The sequence below is a fragment of the Sorex araneus genome, chromosome 8 (genome assembly GCF_027595985.1).
Source record: "Sorex araneus isolate mSorAra2 chromosome 8, mSorAra2.pri, whole genome shotgun sequence".
NCBI lineage: Eukaryota > Metazoa > Chordata > Mammalia > Eulipotyphla > Soricidae > Sorex > Sorex araneus.
The window spans coordinates 37,266,464-37,287,315 of NC_073309.1; positions in this window are offsets into that span (position 1 = coordinate 37,266,464).

Below are 20,852 nucleotides of genomic sequence, written 5' to 3' on the forward strand. Positions count from 1 at the left end.
TTGCAACACAGACACTGAGAGGTTATCATGTTTGTCCATTATCTACTTTCGGCATGCATCTCCCATCCCAACTGGTTCCTCCAGCCATCATTTTCTTAGTGATCCCTTCTCTATTCCATCTGCCTTCTCCCCTCCGCTCATGAAGCAGTCTTCCAGCTATGGGGCAATCCCCCTGGCCCTTGTATCTACTGTCCTTGGGTGTCAGCAAAGGCCAATTCTTTTCTGTTAGTCTTCCTAATGAACTTAACCTAAGAATTGCTCCTCATACCTGACTATCTAACTGGACCAACCTTTCCGAACAAGATTCCAGCTTCATCCCCACTGAATCAAGTTGGAGGACGAGGTATTTATATGGACAGGTCTTAATTAGAATCCTCCTTTAAAAAAAAAGGGGGGTGGGGAAAGAGTTTGCTTTCTGAGTCTCTTAGACATGTAGAATTTATTCCAAAGATTTGTGTAGGTCATGGGAGAGGCCAGTGACACAAGAGTGATGAAGTCAGGTAAGTTGGGCAGAGACTCACTTGGGAAGAAGTGAAAGCACCTGAATCCTGCAAAAGGAGACCCAGGAGGACATGAATTCAGCCTGGCTGGCCGTCCTGGTATTACAATGCTCACCAAGCCCTGGATCAGAGGCAACCAGGCCCTGGGCTGCCCCAGAGAACCCTCTACATGACCCACAGCTGCATGGGGCCTGTCCAGGGAGCAAAGAGCCCCTCAGTCCTCCTCAGACAGATACCAGCTGAAAGAAAAAGTTCAGGTGGTGGGGAAAGCTCCCCAGGTCCAGTCAAGAGATGCAGCCTGAGTAAGACAGGTCCACCAGGATGGAAAAGTCAACGGTAGTTGAGAGAACTGCAGGCATGTTACTGGGATGGATGGTTGATGTGGCATCAGACGCCAGTGGTTAGGGGTTTGGTGTGTTCACGACTTCAGTCCTTAAGACCACTTGGTGAGGGGGGTCCCTGGGGGTCTTCAGAAGAGTTAAGTCATGTAGCTGTCAACACAGCAGTGGTGGTCAAAGAGATATGCACTCCATGATACCCCCCCCCCCACTTCATCCTGAGCTAAAAAGCCTCAGGATGAAGCCATCACAAGGAGGTGAAATGGCAGGGGATGCACCCAAGGTGAAAATCAGAATTCATCTAAAGTGTTTGGGAAATGATGACAAATCAACACCAAACAAGAAGTTGCAAAGGGGGGGGGGGGGAGGACTGGAGCAATAGTACAGCGGGTAGGGCATTTGCCTTGCACTCGACCAACCCGGTTCGATTCTCAGCATCCCATATGGTTGCCCGAGCACCACCCAGAGTAATTCCTGAGTGCAAAGCCAAACGTAACCCCTGTGCATCACCGGGTGTGGCCCAAAAGGAAAAAAAAGAAAAAAGAAGTTGCAAATGGGCCCTAAGTGAAAGCAGTGAGTGACCTTCTGGAGAGACAAGACTCTAGGGAAATGCAGCCAAAACTTTTTGAACCAATACCAGGGCCTATTCAGTCATGGGATTCCCTTGGGGTTTGTCTCCCCACGGGGGCCAGGGAAAGGGACATATTTCATGCCATAGCTCCATCCCTGGGGCCTCACTGTCTCCTTAAGTGTTAGAAAAGCAAGACTGCCACTCCCAGAACCTGCTGCCCAGTGGCCTGACCTTCCCAAGGGACCAATCTTGCCCCCCCCCCCGCCAGACCACCATCACTGGCCCCAGCAGTGGTGGGTCCCTCCATAGCACTTCCCTTAGGCCAAAGAGACGGTGCCAAGTGGGCTTTGCTAGGCCAGGTGGCAGAAGAGGGCAGGGGCCAGAGAGCGGGGAGAAGGGAATGCTCCTTCCCTGGTCTGAGCCGGGAGGAGGACATGGCTTGTTTAATCCTAATAAATCAGAATGTCCCCAGGAGGTAGGAGCAACAGGGGAGGGCATGTGAGCTGAGCCACACATTGACCCCAGGCAGAGCTGGCAGAGAAATGATGTTCTCCTCGGCAGGCTCCTGGAGAGATGGTCTGCATTTCTTCTGACAAATTAGAAGTGCCCTGAATGCAACCATTCCTCAGAAAATAGGCCTGATTTAGCAGTGCACAAGCTGCCATTATCTCGCTGCATAAAAAGACCATTTAAGCAGGGCAGCCTTCAGAACACTGGGCCGCTGGAGGCAGCAGTTCTGAAAAATGACCCCTTCGCTGCCACCTAAGCCAGTGACTACCCAAGGGAGAAGCCTCATTTACCACCCAGGAGACCAAGCAGGCTTTAACCAAAGAAAAGTCAACGCTCGTCTCTGGTCCCTGCATGAGCTTTCCTGCACCCTTGGGGTCCCTGTCCCCGGCCTCCCCTAGGATAACCAAGCCATGGAGCATTACCTGGTGGGGGTCCACTGATCTGGTCCAGGCCAGGTCTCTGCCCCGTTCAGGACAGCCCTGGCTCCAGCCATCCCCACTGAATCCCAAAGCAATTACAAAGCAGATGGGGTGACAATGTCCCTAAGATGAAACGCTCCATTTGCACACAGTGTTCCTATTTGAAAACTTTGCATGCAAAGATTACAACCTGTCACTATGCTCCCCTGAGACGCACTACCTTTTAAAAAAGTATCTCTAATGAGATCTACAAATCTGCGTTGAAGACAGCTTACTTTATTGTGTTTGTAAAGATGAAAATGTTTTAAATAGGTTATGGCTCCCGGGACTGATCGCCCCACCATCGGGGTAAGGTCATTTTGAAATGTTAATAAAAGTTTTCATAAAATATGATGGCCCTCAAAGAGTAATGTTTGGATGTAAAAATAACTATAAAAGTATCACTTGTTCCAGGGCATACATGCAGCTTTTCCATGCCAAGATATTTGCCCAATCCCTCATCGAACAGGGCTGTGGCTCTTCCTGCTGTTTGACGGCCTCGCTGGGATTCGATCTTGATTATTCAGAGCTGCTGCAGCTTTCCCCAGATCTCACCGTTAGATGAAAAACTGCCCGATGAAAAGCAAAGGGTCGCTTTTCCCTTCTCGGAAGTCCAGTCTTCATCCTGAGATTGATTCAGCTAGCTCCAGGCAGAGCTCTCCTCACACCTGGTGTATGGGAGGGGGGTGGGGGGGGCGGGAGGGAGGGAGGGTGAGACAGAAGTGGTGGGTGAGGTGGGAGGGGACCCCAGGTGTGAGGCGCCAGATCCTGAAATTCCTGGATATTGGGGGGGGGTGTTGGGGGGGGAGTATAGGGGAAATTTGTCAAATTTTTTAAGCCTGATAGACTCTTCAGGATTTGAAGTTAGCCAGCCTGAAGGATTAGCTCAGAAGCTGTTGCCAGGTGCTGATGTAACTAAGGAGACCCAGGCATCCTCCCTGTTTGCCAGATCCCACGGGCTCAAGTCACCCTGATAGTTCAGGAGACCCTCTCGTCCCTGCCTGCCACGTGCATTGTCGGGGACCGGGAACCGCAGAACTTCTGCTCTTCTGGACTTTGGGAGGCATACACTCTGGCTTTGAAAAGCCACAACGCTTGCCAGACATTCTCGAACATGTTTCTAATCTTTAGAAGGTCATACTTTCCCCGTCTGTTGCTTTTGCCCTGACAACCTATTCCTGCAGTCAGGAGTGAGGCGGTCTCGGGTCCCGAATGCACGACGCAGTGTTGCCTCCTGGCCGTGCTCTCCTACTAATTTCTCCTGTTTTTTCTTTTCTCAGAGATACAACAACGTGTATTTACTTGTTTCTTCTGTCTGAATGGGGGCTCCAAGAGAGTGTGGCTTGCCTTTGTTCACTGCTGTCTCGGTACCTAGTTTTGTGGCTGACACTCAGCAGTGCCCCATAGTTATTTGTGAATAAATGAACCGTGTGAATAGGACACTGTCAACTCCCAGGTTCTCACAGGGCAAAGAGGCTACTAAGCTAACATTCATTACCCACAGGATACCTCCCGTGAAGGTGGAAAGAATCCAAATTCAGGGCCAGAGACATAGTCCAGGGCTTATGGAGAAAACCTTGCATGCAGCCAACGTGGGTCTGATTTCTCAGTACCGCATGGTACTAGCACATTCCACTAGAATACTAGCACATTCCACGTGGAGTGTTGGATTCCCCTGAGCACCACTGGGGGTAGCCCTGGTGGTCCCTGGCATCAGACGGTTTCTGAGCAGCTCTGTCTCATCCGGCTGTTGAATTGAACCACAGGCCCTGCTGGTTGGGAACTGACAGGAAGAATCCCCAGGCCTCTCGAGCACGGCCATCAAAAAAGAAATAAATAAATTTGAATTTAAACTCAAGAACTACTTGCAAACATTTTTGGTGACCTGGCCCTGAGGAGTCAATCAAAAGTCCTATTGAGGGAGTTGGATGGTACATTCATTCTAGAAAACTCCAGATTCAGGCTTGATTGAAGAAAAACAAAATGACCTCAAAATATGTCAAAGGGAACAGAAAGCAGAGCCTCTTCAGAGCAAATACCTCAGAGCAGCTGTAAGCGCCTCAGATGGGGTGTTCAATCAGAGGCTGGATACACATCTATCAGGAACGCTTCAGAAGGATTCCAAAATGAGTGGGAGGTCAGAGATTGGGATCTGATGCCTTACAACTTTCAAATGTTATGGTCTGTGGTAGACAGAATAACAACCCCCAAAAATGTACACACCCTTCTCCTAGAACCTGTGCATGTTACCTTACATGGCAAAGGAACTTCGAAAATGTGATTAAGGACACATACGAATCACTGGGCTGGGCAAGGAACTTGGATTTGTCAGGTGGACCCCAACTAATCACTTGAATTCTTTACAGAAAATAAAAGGAAGGAAGGAAGAAAAGAAATAAATAGAGACTCTTTCCTGCCTTTGATCCGAGAGAAGGACATAAAGACAAGAGTAATGTCAGAGAGATGCAACTCTGCTGGCTTTTGAAATGAAGACAGGAGCCAAAGGCACAAGGGAAGCCTCTAAAAGCTGAGGGGAAAAAAAATCTAAGGAAATGAATGTTCCCCTGAAGTTTCCAAAGGAATGCCTTGATTTCAATCCAGTGAGACCTGCATTAGACTTTTGACTGGCAGAACTACAGTGAAAAAAACTTGTATTGTTTAGGCCACTGAATTCGTGGCCATTTGTTACAGCAGCAATAGAAAACTAATACCTGGTCTTAGGATTTCTAACCTAAAAGAAAAGAAATGGTGTAAAAAATCCTAGTCCCAAGCTGATTTTCCTTCTGACCACCCGCTCTTTTCCTAAGTTTAGCAAGGAGACCCCACAGGGGAGAAGAGGCCAAGATTCAGAAGGGGCATTCAGATCCAAGGTAGTTCAATGGTCAGTGCATCTAAGTCCTAAAAAGCATTTCCCTCTACATGTAAATTAGGACTTCAGAATCAGCAAAGCAGGTGAAACAGGGCACCCCTTCCCATCCTGTCCCCTGGGCTTAGAGTCCCCCTGTCGCAAGGACCACAAAGATCCAGATCATGGAAGGATCTTATCCGAGACAGGGGCAAAGTTGAAAAAGTATGCTGAGTGGGCAAATTTCATTGAGTTTCTGCAGAAATTGACCTAGAATGGCTTGTTTATGAAAAAGGAAACATCTTCTACTACAGAGTTTGAGGAATAAAATACTTATTTATGAAAAAGGAAACATCTTCTCCGGCAGAGTTTGAGGAAGAAAATACTATAAAATGCAGCCACTTACCAGAATGTGTCTGTGTGTCTGTGTGTGTCTGTAGGTGTGTGTGATTCATTCTTATCTCCACTCCACCCCAAAGACCTCAACTTATCCATTTATTTAGAGGGGGGCTCAGCAAAAGAGTTAAACGTGTCAAATTAAAATAACATATCACTTACCTACCCTGTGACTCACTCTAGTTTAATGTCATGTCCTTTAATGCCATTCACACATTTCACACAATGTGAAATCCCAGGAAACTTCACCAAACCAGGTTACCAGACTGGGGTCTTTATCAAGCTCCGCCTGGAACTCTTCATGAGTTCCAGCTTCTCCTTGTGCCCATTGTCCCCTCTTCTGGCATAATATTCTTGGTGTACAAACATGGGGGCCAGGCATAACATGAGATCTGGGCCCAGATCCAACTTGAGTAGGTCCACCTGGTGGTAATTTTCAAATTCCCAAAATGTTTCACTGGGATTGACATACTTGACATTGATAGACCATTAAATTGGTCCTTTAAGCAGAAACTACCTCAGGGCAGAGGGCCAAATAAAAGTCTCCAAAGTTTCTCCTGTACCCAGTCACAGTAATAAATATGTATAGATGGTTCCTGTCATCTCTTACTAAATCCACCAGTCTAATTCCCCCAGAATCAGACTGATCCTGAAGGTTGACAATGTACAGACTTATATGATGTATGCAGTCCCAATAGTGGAAAATCTATTTAGGAGAGCTTAGAGACCTAGCAAGTCAATGAAATTATGAGTCACCAGTGGTCAGACATTCAAGTACAGTCCAACCTCAGTAAAAAATAGTGTCATTGCACCTTAGATTTCCCACAAATAGAACACTTGGTGAGTTTAGATCTCCTATAGTTTTGAGAAGCAGGTATTTCACATCTCAGGATGTTTTACCAATGATTTACTAAACCCCAAGAATGTTTTCTAACTATGAGAGGGGCAAAATCAGGAAAGCTTTCTGTAGCAGGTCTAGTTAACTGTGTATTTAGAGATAACTGAGGTGGAAATAGGCTTATAGAGTTTGTGCAGTTAGAAAGCCAACAGCATATGAAAATGGTCAGTGATGACAACCCATGGTCCCTGGTAGGGACAAAGTGCCAATGAGCCACACAATCAGAATCATCCACTGATTCCACCAGAATCAGGTTCCACCAGACACACCAAATTCTTAGATTAGGTAGATCCAGATGCAGTCCACTGTAAGGTGGAAAACCCTAATTGGTATAAGCAGAACCTGAAAACATGGGTCTCCTGCATGTTGGTATCCCAGACTCAGTATTAGTCACTGATTGTTACATAGTGGAGGAAGGCAGGAGGACCCCATGGGTGAATGTAAGCTTCAAACACTGTTGAACAAGTGTTCACAATACAGTGTACTTCAAAGAGTGAAGCTGGTCATTCAGTATATAAAAAGAAGTCACTTTCCATGAAATCATAAGAAATGGTAAATGGCATGTCTGGTTGGTCAAGAGTCCTAGAAGGAGAATAATTGGAAAACAGTAGACAAAATAAAATTGGAAAACAGGAGCTCTAGGACAGAGGTGTATTAGAAACATCTTTTTGGAGGGCACACTGCATGGCAGTCGTTGTATTTCCCACCAGATACTCACCAGAAAGCATGGAATAAGCCCTAAATAATTAAGTAGAATGAACTATATCCAGGTGATGTCAATTCAGCCTCTGAATGAATCAGATACTTGAAAACACAAAGATTATTATCAACCCTCTATGGTATCACACTTTCTAAGTCTAGCCTAGTTACCACCACTGACAAATGTTCAACTAACTTGCTCAAGAATGGGTCTCTAATGTGGCATCTGACCATAAGAAGGCTCACCATCACCTGGAACTCTTCTGCCTCAGAAAAAATAGTGATTGAATATTAACTGGAATAGACACATAATCTGAAGATGGTCATGCTTTCTTGTCAAGATGGCTTTGGCTAGAACTGCTATCCAAGACCTTATAGCTAACCTGGATATGCAACAGTGTTTCATTATACAGAGAGACTCATGCATAACAGAGAGAGTGTTAAGTGAGAATGTAACCAGGAGAACCACTGTCTCTACCATTTATCTCAGCAAAGAAAAAACCTACGTCATTAAAGAGTCATAGATTAAACCTTCAAAAATTCTATCTGGAGATCAACTTGGAGATGATATTGCAGAAGGACAAGATATGATTCTTCACTAAATATTTGCTCCAAAGAAATGAAAATCATATGATTCTGTGTCCCCAAATGGGTACACTCAGGAACCAATGGAAGAAGTAGAAGAGGCACCATCTACCATTCCTCCTAGAAAACCTCTTGGGAAATTTGTTTTGCTGTACCTGTGACCGGTCCTATCAACCTAAATGTTCTTATTCCCAGATAAGGAACTAACAGCAAGGGAGATGGCAAGAGTCTCACTACATTTTTTACCTACAGCTGTACCTACTGTTTGTTTCGGAGTGGGCATTCCTACTGCCAAAATCTAGCAAGAAAATTAAGGAGACTTTAGGGATGGTATAATTTACAGAGGCATCTCACTGACCCACAGAGTCATCTCTCATCACCAGTGCTTCCTTGAGAAAACATGAGTGACTGCAGCAAGCACCAAAAGCACAGAGGAAGCAGAGTGCCATTCCTTGTGATGAAGAGCACTTTATCCTTGCACGAGGTATGGCACTCACACCAAGAGAAGTGCTCGCCGGGGATGACAATAACGGGAAATGGAGGAAGGAGAGAGAGGGTGAGAGATGGATGTGGATCAAGAGTCACTACTATGTTTTAGATTATTATACTCTGTCCTCCAACTCTCTTAGACTGCCCTGGAAAAGAGATTACCCAGCATCTTAGAAGCCCAGTTCACAAAGTGTATCAAATTATAATCTTATTGGACAGAGATCACACCCAGAGGTCGCTCCCCACCTCTGCTGATGAAAGTGGTGGCTTTAGACCTAAACACAGAGCCGCTATAGCTCTCAAAGGCTCCATAGGATTTTCTGAATGTGGCAATGTCTGTGGCAGTGTCATTATGATTCAGCTTCTCCCCCGGCCCCACCCTGCCCCCTAGACTCTCTGCAGGTGCTGTTCCTAAGAGCATTCGCCCAGTGAACACTCTACACACAAATCTCTGCAGCTCGGCACCTGTTTCCTAGGAAATCTGATTTGGGATGAGAGCTCCTTTTTAAAAGATAGATCTGTGTGTGTTACCATGTGCACATTCACACATGCCAAAAATGCTCCTCTCGTTTCCTCTGAAGACAGAGACTAAATGTCTTCCCTCAGACCAAAAGATCCCACTCAATCTGGCTGTTTCCACAGCTTTTCCTCCCAACCCTTCTCCCAACTGTGCTGAACTTCCTTGAATTCCGGAGGTGTGACATCCTTTCTCTTGCCCCCAGACCCTTTGAACATGATGATTCCTCTGATGGTCTAGAATGTTCATCTGTTCTCTGATTCAACCTTGAGTTTAAATGCCTTTTGGAGAAAGTCCTGGGCTGGGTCAGATAACTGGGTTGTGCTGATTAACTTGGGGACCCTGGGAAAAGCTCAGCACTCGAGCCTTGCAGGCATGGGGTTGTGAGTTCAATCCCGGGGAACTGTTCCCACAATCCTGAGTGTGGTCCTAGCAGGACTGCAAATAAATGACCCCCAGAGCACCAGAACCAAGTGAGCGACCTCTGGACATTGCAACAATGACAACAGCAACAAAAGGGAAGGGAAACAATAATAAATAATTTTAAAAATCACATTAGTTTGAATTATACATTTGTGTCTTTATGTGATTAATGTTTATTTTGCTCACCATTATAGCTTTAGTCCCTAGCACAATAGCTAACTCATAGCCGACAATAAATATCTGTTAAATTAAGATGCTAATTCCACCTTAAACTAGATTCAAACCCCTCAATACATAAATACAGGCTTTTTCACTATACTCTATCTTAGGGGCTGTTTTCTTTGTTGAATGACTTGGAAGGTAGTCACAGGGCTTATGGGAACTACTTAGTAAACAATACATGAATTTATATCTCAGGTAGCTAATACATTTTTTTTTCTTTTAGACTGCAAATTCTTTTTGGGGGATTTGGGGTTGATCGATGTTCAGGGGGCCCGGGACCTCTCCCAACTATAGTAGGCCAGACAATTTGATGCTTGGGGCCTGATGAGATGACGCTGGTAGAACTCAGCAGTGTTGGGGGCCAGAATGAATAACACCCAGTACTGCTTGGGAGACCATGTGGTCCAGTGATAAGATCCAGGGCCTTACACATATAAAGCAAGGATTTCAGCTTTCTGACCTGTCTCCGCAGCCCAACTGTGAGCTCCTTGAGAGAAGCAATTTAACCCTTGTCTGAGCTCCGAGCGAGAAGTTTGACAAATATTTATTACATTAAATCCTTGGAAAGTGTGAATGCAAACATCTGGCTATTGTGAAACGTGACGATGCTTCAATTATTTTTCCCACACAGCAAGTACCTCACCAGCACATACACTGTAAACCTGCGTGCCAGAGGCCAGGGGTCTTAGCAGGTCCTAGGTCCTAATCCTGATCTTAAAGTTCTAGAAAGTTCAGCACAAAGAAATGGTTCTCTGGTAGTCACCACTTTGCTGAATTCCTGAATGTTTTCACTTCCTCTCAGGTCCTAGGGATGCTCCCTAACAGGCCCTGAGATCTCAAGTACCCCCAAGGATTTCTTAGGCTAATGTATGCATCCCGGATCACAGAAAGCAGGTCCAGCCAGAATATAAATCCAGTGTTGCTAGATATCCTGACTGTTTAACAAAAAACAAAACAAAACAAAGCAAAAAAAAAAAAACACCCAGAGTTGGAATTTTATCCCACTCTCCCAATTTTATATGTGTCCTCAATTTTTAAAGAATGAAAGAAAGGAAAACTGAAAAATGACACTGTGCTATCCAAACAGAATCTGCCCATGTCAGAGCAAATGTCACAGGCCCCAGCAGAGTCCTTGAGTTGTCTTGCCTCAGTTTCCCTATCTGTCAAATGAACCAATTGTGCCAGATGAACTGTATCCCTTATCCTGAGTATCCAGACTCCTTCTATCCATCTGACAAGTCTTTCACTCCCAAACAAATCATTTTCATTCACATTTGTAGCCAAGGAACTTCCATTTCTTTTAAGGGACAATTCCAAAAGTATGTGTGTGTGGTGGGGGGCGGGGGGAGAGCTATCTCATTATGCATACCTCATTATTATATAGCCCTTTATGTTTCTTCCATTTTATTAAAAATTTGTTGTTCATCTTCTTTTCGCCCTGGGATGTAGCTTTTGTCCTCTTACCCCAAGGCAGGGAACTTGCCTAAACTCTCTACAGTTGCTTCTGAGCTTGGACCAGCTGCTGGAGCGTAGCGTGTCGCTAGATATGACCAGGAGTCACACACCCAGTGAGGGACGGGCTTCAAAGATCCATGAGAATTGCTGGGGGAAATTTAAGAAAGTGGCCACTGGGTTGCCTGGCCCAGGCTCTGGAAAGTGATACTTTCCCTTGTAATTGTCCAGTCCGATCCCTTGACCTGTAAGTCTCATTCATCTTGGTGCACATGACACTCCCCCCTCCCACCCCCCCCCCCACCCCTTACCCTGCCACCTCCACGTCAGTGTGAGCACAGCCAAGTCTCAGACCTTGGAAACTCACCTCCAGTTCCTCTTCCCAGATTCAAGAAAACAAGTCCCTGAAGAAGTCAAAGAGGAAACTACAGGAAATGTGCAACACATTCACCATGAAATACCAACCCTAAGGACAGACTCGGTAATCCCACCAATGATGTTCCAAACCCGGGATGGCTAGCAGCCGACAAATACCCGCAGACCTCAATCCATTTTTATTGTATTCAGGCTGCAGTGTTGTATTTCCTGCCTCCCCTTAGCACCACACATACAGTGTACTTGAAAACAAAAATCTATAATATTGATCCCGCAATGTCACCACAATTATTCTTTTGAAACAGCCATTGAAAACAAATTACATCTGCACTGCCTTTTCATCCGCCTGCTGAGAGTGAGCAATGCTTATGGTGGCCTCCAGCCCCGTGGCGCTGCCAACTGTGCCAGCACCAACATGACAGCCCTGGGAAAGCAAGCAGGGGTGCAAAGAAGGGGAAGCCGATCCCTTTTGGGGAGGGGAGGAGGGGTCTTGGGGTATGCCTGGTCCTGCAGCAGCGTCAGGAAAGAGTCTGGGTTGGACAAATTTCAGGTCTGCCTGAGACCTGTGTCCATGCCATAAACCAATAAACCAAAATGCACTGTGGAACTGATGAAATTGAAGACAGCCGAGGTCTCCTTGGTGGATATTCGGCTTAAATTTCTAACAACAGGTCTTCCTTACAGCAGCACGGTCTTATCCTGATGGCACCTCATTTTATGGTCAGATTGAAGCATTGTGAGTAGCTCAATAGTGTTTAAGGCAGGAGAGAGGTCCACCACCCTTTTCTCTCCACTCCCAATTCCAAGACATCGAGAAGATCCTCAGGGTGGGGGGGGAAGCCGTCCTCCTCTCTTAGCAAGCTGCACTCCAAGAGCTGCCAGAGGTGGCGGAGACTTGCCGTTGCACCCACAGCGCTGAGATCCGACCTGGTCTGCCAGTGTCCACCCCGCCCCCCTCACCACAGGCCCATCGCCCTGGGTGACAAGTCACCAGCCAGTTGCCCTGGGAATGTCTGTGGCTGGGGACCTGGCAGCTTGTTTTCGATTGTCATACTTGGAAAAATTCTCCCTGTGCAGTAATTAAATTCCCTGCCATTGAGCAGTGGGCAGAGGGAAATTCTTTTGTTAAGGTTTGACCACACAAGTCACAGTGGTGGTTCTTGCAGGCGGGAAGTGATAACTTTGGAGCATTAAAAAAAACCCGATAGCCTTGTTGACATGGACATGGGAACCTAACCCCTGAAGCCTCCTGGTATGACGCATTGATTTTCCTGTCCGTGTACAGTTCTAAAGCCATCCATTCTGCATGGTCAGGACTCAGAGGGCCAGAGAGAGGAAAAAAATCTGTTCTCTCTGCTGTACCTCCAGGCAAAGTTGAGAAATAAATTCTACGTTTTGAGAGATGATTTGTTCAAGCCATGTTTAAGAGCATATGATTGCGTTAAAGGGGATGGGGTGGGGAGGGCGACCTATTTTGTTTCACTGACCCCCGTAACCTGTAGTCACTGATCCTCATGCAAAACTGACATCAGAGACATGGCCTAGGAGGGCGTGGAGAGTAGAGCAGTGGTGTCCCAAGGACCTTGGGAGGTGAGGAGCTTATTTATCATTCTCCAAATAATATCGCCAAGCTGCCTGAAAATTGCTCAAATAACATGGTCTGTCCACCTAGCTTCCTCAGATCCCTCTGTCACTTGTTTTGCAAGAGCTGCCACTCCTTCCTGTTAGCTGGTTCCTCGTGAAATTACTACACTCCTGCTGGCTTTTTGGTTTTTGCTTTGCACAGATGAAACAGGCCAGGCTGATTCACTCTGCTGCATCTGCCTTAGAGTCTTCCTCGGCCAAAACCTCCCCCTGTCCCTGACCCCTGTGGCCCCCCATCAGCGTCAGCCTCGAAGACTCCCCCCCAGGTCTCCCGTGCACCCTGGGGTCCTCATTCCAACATGCTTCTATGTCATCCAAACTCCTCCCCGTTCTTGTTCTTGACTGTGACAGGGAGGGACGCCGGATAATGAAGAGAGAGGCCAGGCTTTGGGGAAATGTGCTGAGACACCACGGGGGATTCCGTGTGCAGTGACGCTCACATGTGCAGGGGTTTTTTGAATGTTTAGCTATTTTAGTTCCAAATAAAGAAAGCTTCCGTGCTGGTCAGGAGGTAGAGCTGAGAGAAGTGGAAAGCTCGTGTTGGGGCTGCAAATCTGCAGTGCTGTTCTGCAAAGTATTACATATATCATTTCCTGGTGCAGGGGAATATTGAGCTATTTCAGTGTAGCCAAAAAGGAAAAACCCAAATCTTGCAGTTTCCCTGGCCCAGACAGAACTAAGGACCGAATACACAAATAGCTAAAGCTAAAGTGAATGTTCTTATGAGGTTGGTCTATATACACACGAAATGCACATATCCCAAGTGTATGCAATGTGAACTCAATATCAGCATTCATGCACACCAGTGAAAGCCATAAACCCAGTCACACAAAACATTCCTACCGGATGATTCCGTCTTGCTAGACCTATAGAAGTATTCTTAAATTAGGTTGGTGTGAATGTGTTTGTATATTTATTATTAAAATACTTACTGTTCTGCCTTTTGAAGTAGATGGACAAATGATTTAGGAGTGGAAATAGACTAGAAACAAAATTAATGCAAATAATGTGTTGATTTTTTTTTTAGCTTGATTAGCCAAGCCAATGGAAAATTCTGGAAAACGTATACAATTATTTTAACTGTCACAGGCTGGCAATTGTAATTGACATGATTTGTACGAGATGCAGTGTAATAACTGAATATATTAAAAAAAAATCTCATGCCTTGATTACCAGGAGAACATTACTAGTGCCACAATATTATTAACAACACAATTATCGTGGCATCCCTAGGATACGCTCTTAGCACTTCAATGCATTAGTGAACCTTTGCTAACGAAGAAAAAATTAAAGTACAGCAAATTTCAAAGCACCAGTTGTACCCAATATCATTAAAAATTTATAAAACTTCCCCTGAACATGACAAGTGTTTGGTTTAAATGAAGATCAGCCACAAGGAGAAAGCAGAAATCTTGTTACTCTTTGTCTCCTTCCTTCCCCTATCTCTCTGCCTCTCTCCTTCTCACAGACCTCCCCCAACCGGCACCACCTCAATCCAGCTGAAATATGTAACCATTACGGAGTGACAGCTTGACACACAATGACCCGTCAGAACATTCATCTCGCAATGTTTTATTTTAGTGAGGAGCCAAACTGCAGAAAAAATAAGCAAGTTGTTTCAAGGCTTGGAAGGAGATCAAACATTTCTGGCATCCCCACTTACCAGACCTTTGATTTACAGTGGACTTGTCAGAGCCCGATTAGACAGTGTGTGCTTAAAAACCTACAAAGGTTCTTTAAGGGCCCTTGCCCACCACCATGTCCCCCACGGAGAGCTTCCTTTTGTTCCCCGGAACCAGCCAGCTGGGCTGAAGGAGAGAAGTTCTGAGAGGCCCACTCAGCATGTAGAAGCCCACTGGGCTACAATTAAATCGTTTTGCCAAGGTGGATAAAAAAAAAGAGAGAAAGAGAGAAAGGAGGACATGGAGTCAGAGAGTGAGTGATGGCTGAGTTCCTTCCACCACCGCCTCTTTACCTCTTTCTTCCAAATCAAAAGTTATCATCTCCCCCCCACCCCCACAAAAACCATACCCAGGATTGCAAAGACCGGCGAGTTTTCCCACCTTAGTCAAATGGAAACACTCAGCTTAGAAGAAAAAAAAAAATGAGTTGGACCAAAAGTGCAGGTGTTTAAAATATGTTCACGGTATTACAATTTTTGCTAGTAATTACAACTATGAAAATGGCTGGAAATATATTGTTTCAATTTGTATGGAGAACAATTGCAGGGAGAGAGAGAGCCACATGATCTGTGCCTGGCATTGGAATGTGTAATTCCTTAACCCTATATGGCAGCACGGGGCTCGCTGGAGCAAATTATGAATACATGTGTTTGGAGAGCTAGAGTAGTAAATTTGGGTTTTGTGCATCTGTAACAATGCAATCTGACATGTGTGATTTATGGAATATTAAGTTAATACAGTATTATGAAATTAGCTTAATGTACTAAAGCTGTAATTTTAAAGTGAAAAACAATGCCACCAGACGTAAACAATATCAACATTAGCATTTCGAGAAAGCTGAAACCAATTCACTCAAATTGTGTCTGGAGAGTTGCAGTGCGGAGCTACTCCCCTGGACCAGCCCAAGTCTCGGGGAAGCTTCAGACCCCAGGATAAGGTTCTCCGCCCCAGAAGGCTGAGCTGCTCATTCTCTGACTGATGCAGACACTGGGGGAAGTTGCCAGAAATTCCCCTGAGCTCTTCAAAGAAGAGGAACAGAAGCACAGAGTCAGGTCAAAGGGCCTCCGGGTACCGCAAGCTTCACCCTGGAAATAAACTCTCGCGAGAGATAGCTGGGGGAGCCTGATGTGCTCCCGGAAACTTCAGGATTCAGAGCCTCGACCAGATACCGAGGTGAAGCAAAGCTGCTAGAGTCCAAAGGGCAAATCCCGCAGTGAGACCTTGAGGGTCCTCACCAGGGCTGCTCACCAGGCGGCACGGCTTTGCAAGAAGGAGCACTGATGCCAGAGCTGGGCAGCAGAAGACACCCCGGGCAGGCCAACCTGAACCCCAGGGCAGGAAGGAACTGCAGGACTGCAAGAGGCAGGGGGCCAGCTGAAGCTTCCCGCTCTGCCTGAGTGCTCCCCTTGTTCACACAGTCACCATCCAGGGCTGAAGCTGGGGGCCGGCTCGAGCAGCAGGAAGTGAGGATGCAAACCCGTAACTTCCAGCCAGAGAAGTTGGGAAGCTCCAGGTTCTGGATGGACGAGAGAAGGAGGCCCATGAGGGAAGATTCCAGCAGCTTTCTTTGCTTTCAAGCCAAGATGGTCAGAAGCAGCCTGAGCATCAAGGAAGAGAGTTGTGTGGCACCAGGCGGGGCCCTCTAGAGCCTTCCGCTTCCTTGGCCCCCGGTGTGTCCCACCTTGGTGAATAGCGGGATGTCAGCCTAGACAGGAATTCCCCCCAGAGCTTGGGGGGGATGGAATTCCAGCGCTGGACCTGGATTAATCGGGGCACCGAGGGCTTGCTCTTCACCATTGCTCAGAGGGAAAACACAGCCACATTCGATTTTTTTTATGGTCCTTTCCTGCTTCGTGGCTTAATGTGGTGATTGGGATTATTTCATGTATCTAACCTATCACAGTGTCATCATATAGTCATAGTAAAGAAAAATAAATACATTTTTTAAAAAGCTTGCTCCTGAAAAGAAATGAAAATTTATATGCCAAAGTTGGAGATGAAGCCGTTGTCAGAGTCGACGCCCTCGAAAATCAATTCGCAAATCTTGCGGGGAGGTTTCGTGCCTCCTCTGTCTTGCGAAGGCATCTGGCCGTGTTCTTGGTTGGTTTCTTGGCTTTTATATTTAAGATGCCCCGCATTTATTACCGGAGCCAGAGAACCAGGAGCTGAAAGCCAATACTAATGTTTTAATTTCATCAAGTATGTTTCAATTCCCATTTTGCATTTTGCATTAGGAACCCAGACTCGGTCAATACTTCACAGGGCTGCTGCTTGCGGCTGGCCACGCAGGTTTCACCTGCTCTGACGAATGCTTCTGCCTCACGGCACAGGACAGAGGCAGATCAGAGCCAGAAGCTTTGCTTTCCTGCTGCAAGGAACACAGGTGTCTATGACAGGAGGACTTCGGAAAGAACTGCCACACAGGCTGCTCCTAATGAAAGTGCCTTTTCGGGAAGATACCTTTTGTTCCTCCAAAATTACTCACCTGGAGAGATAACAGCACCCTCCAGGAGAAACCAAAGGAGACACCGCTGGGTCCTCCTCTTAGGTGTCCCGACTCCCCACTAACGCCCCCACCCCCAGTCAGCTCAGAGTCTCCCCAGCAGGCAGGAGAGAAAGCAGGGCAGCTCTGGAAGACAAACAGTTACAAATAGAAAAGAAATAAGAATTAGTGTCCATCTGCCCCGGGCTCCAATTGTTGGTTTTAGTCACCTCCTGGAACCAGGAGATGGCCAATATCGTAACTCCAGTTTTTTTTTTTTTTCCTGTGCTATAAATCGAAATAACTTGAAGAAAGAAGGAGTGGTAGGAAACCCTGACATGAAGGGGTCATAGAGATTTTTAAAATTTTCTGAATTTGATGTCGTGTAAATAAAAATTAGGAAATTGCGCACATCCACACAATGAAAAACTACACAGACGCAAAAGCAGTGTATGTGTGTGCATGTGTGTGTGTGTGTGTGTGTGTGTGTGTGTGTATCTAAAATCACAGGGAGCTCCCGAATTCTTTCCACTCCAAGAAAACCGTCATATTTAATCAGAATATATGCAGAGGTCTCTGAAAACACAGATAAATTCTAAAATGAACTTTTTCAACCTAGTCCTGACCTTCCCGTTTGACCCTCCCCGTGCCAGGAGACCTTTGCTCGTTGCTTGCCGGGGTTATCAAGCAAATACAGGCTGACGACTGTGAAGAAAGAAATTTTTAATATCTGTCACTGAATTGTAGTCCCAGGAGTGCCCGGATCTGCCTGTCCTTAGGAACCCTGCAGAGAAAAGCCCCCAAAGAGCGAGGACAGGGCTCCAGGCCCTAGTGTGGGTGTCAGAAGTGCATAAGGAAAGACCCCCGTTCTCGCCCCACTTAACAGATTATTATAAACAAATTAACTTCCTGGGCCGTTCCCTCTGAATTCCTCCTTGGTCTCTGAGTGGTTTTCCATCAGGACGAACCTTTTCCTCTCCCTTATGCACCAGCAAACATACTGATACAATTTAAAGGTCATGTTCTTTTCAAACTGACAGAGCCCTCCAAAGTTTTGACGAGGGGCCCTCCCAGCCTCACACCCCACAGGCAGAAAGAATGGAAGCAATGCCTCACTCAAAGCTCAATCATGTGAACTGATTAGAAAGCGCCCGTGGGGAGGGGGCTCTGCAGGTGGCATGGCGCATCTCCAAGGGAGACGTCACAGGCGCAACCGAGCACCCCCTTCCCGCTGCCCCCCCCAACTCCCAGCAGGCTGTGGGAGCCCCAGGAGGGTCAATGAAGATGTCATCACCTTCTTGCAGGAAGCCATTTCTTTTCAAGATCCCACTGTACACCTCTTAATTATCCACCCCTTCTTGCTCACAGACAAATTTTCCCTGCACCTGAGATAGAATTAACAGGGTTCTCTTAGGCTCAGAGGATGTTTACCTGTTAACCAACGAAGAGCCTGGAGCATGGATGGTGTGTGAATGGAACCATGGGGAGAGGCTGACAGGTTTACAGACAATTGTGTCTGTGTGTTGGGGGCACAGGTAGGACAAGGCTGCTATTTCCTCTAGGTCAGGTTCCAGAAGGACCCTGAAGACACACTGCATTGTTGATGGGGTCTGCAGATGGCCTGAACTCACATTTGCCTCGTTTGCTCTCCTTCATTGTCAATACGACTGTTACTTTGCTCGAATTGCTTTCTTTGTTCTTCAACCCAGACCTGCTAAGCTTCTCCGAGACTGCACAGCGCCTGATATTCCCAGGTCCGACGGCTGCATCCTGTGGCCTGTGCTCACAGTGACAGTGAGAAAGAGGGGCATCTGGAGGGCTGCTCCTGTACCTGGCTGCTCTCTATGCAAGACCCTGTCCCCAAGCCTCTCCTGCCACCCTTCCTGTGCTACGTTAGATACCTCCCAGCACTAATGCCACATGCACAGAGAATACTCAGAGTGCATCCAGTGTTTTCCAACTGTCTTTCCGGAAGCTGTCATGGGCATAGAAGATAACAGACTGGTTACCCACCATGGGAGGTGCCTTGAGATCCCGGATTCATTCCATCATCGTACAGGCTTTCCTCTTCTTCTCTCAATCTCACCTCACACATCTTTCCAAAATTAGTGTCTCTTTTCCACCAAGCAGACTGCCATTAAGCCTGCCCACTTCCTCCACTTACCCTGCACCCCTCTTTCCAGCTTGCCCACCCAGTTCTCCATCCTGTTTCTGCCCCTTGCTCTTGGCCTTGTGTGCATGCTGGGTGACCATCAACCTGAGTGTCACAGAGATGAGATCCCAGAAAACAAAGTGCTCTAGATTCTGTCTATGGGACAGCTACAAAGTCAACATGGGAACCTGCTACAGGACACAGAAGTACATGCGTATTCTCATGCAGACTGCACTTCATGTTCTTAAAACTTGACTCTCAGGGGGCTGGAGTGATAGTACAGCGGGTAGGGCGTTTGCCTTGTATGCCGCAGACCTGGGTTCAATCCCCGGCAGCCCATATGGTTCCCCCAGCACTACCTGAATTACTCAGGAGTAATTCCTGAGTGCAAAGCCAGGAGTAAACCCTGAGCATTGCTGGGTGTGACCCCCAAAAAGCAAAAAAAAAAAAATGACTCTCAGAACTTTTCCTATCATACCTTTGATGGGGGCTGGAGCGATAACACAGAGGGTAGGGCGCTTGCCTTGCATGTGGCTGACCCGGGTTCAATTCCTCCTCCCCTCTTGGAGAGCCCAGCAAGCTACTGAGAGTATATAGCCCACACGGCAGAGTCTGGCAAGCTACCCGTGGTGTATTCGATATGCCAAAAATAGTAACAAGTCTCACAATGGAGACATTACTGGTGCCCACTCGAGCAAATTGATGAACAACGGGATGACAGTGACAGTGACAGTCACCTCTGATGGGGGAAGAGAGACACATGCAAGTCACATTAAACAGCATAGGAATCAAATCATCAACACATCAATATGGATGCCAAGCAATCCAGCTCTTGGCTGGAGAGGGGAAAAAAAGGGTGATATTGTTTGGGGAGCTATCAGTGGAGTCCCAAGATTTGTTGGTGCTTTTGAAAGAACATCAGGTTTGTAGAGGTGATAAGGAGTGACTGAAGATGGAACCGTCAATACTGGGACGGTCTCCACATTCACACTAGGGTTCCCCTGTACATGACCCACCCATTGCCACCCTAGTGACAGATCCAGTAGGGGGTGGTGAAAAGCACGAGGACCAAATGGATCTGGAGCAGACCCAGGCCTGTTCTCATAGGAAGAGAGCCTGATCTGCAAAACAGACCCCGTCGTGGCTCTCTGCATCTTCTTTAAACCCGATCTGCCTTTCTCTGCTTGGGGAGGATGTGTCCATCTGCAGGACTGTGAAGGGAAGGAGTCCAAGGCCTTGAAATAGCTAAGGATTTTTCCCTCGTTTAAAACTTTTTTTGTTTCTGGAAGAGGTTTAAGGATGTTTTATAAATTTTTCATGAACCCCCGCCCCCGCCCCTCCCTCCTGGGGCAGCTGATCCCTCTCTCTGTGGAATGGATCCTGTGCTCCCTCTTAGAGATATCTGGGTTCTAATCCCTGCCGCCTGCCCAGAAAAAAAAGGGCTCCGTGACATCTGGGGACATGGGTCAGCGTGCCCCCAATCTGCATCTTCAACTTTTGACTACATTTTGACTTATTGTCAACAGCTGTTTGGGAACATACTTTTTTTGTGGAACATCCATGTAGCTGCCTTTGTGGCAGACAAGCCCCTGGTGCGGCAGCTGAATTCCAGGA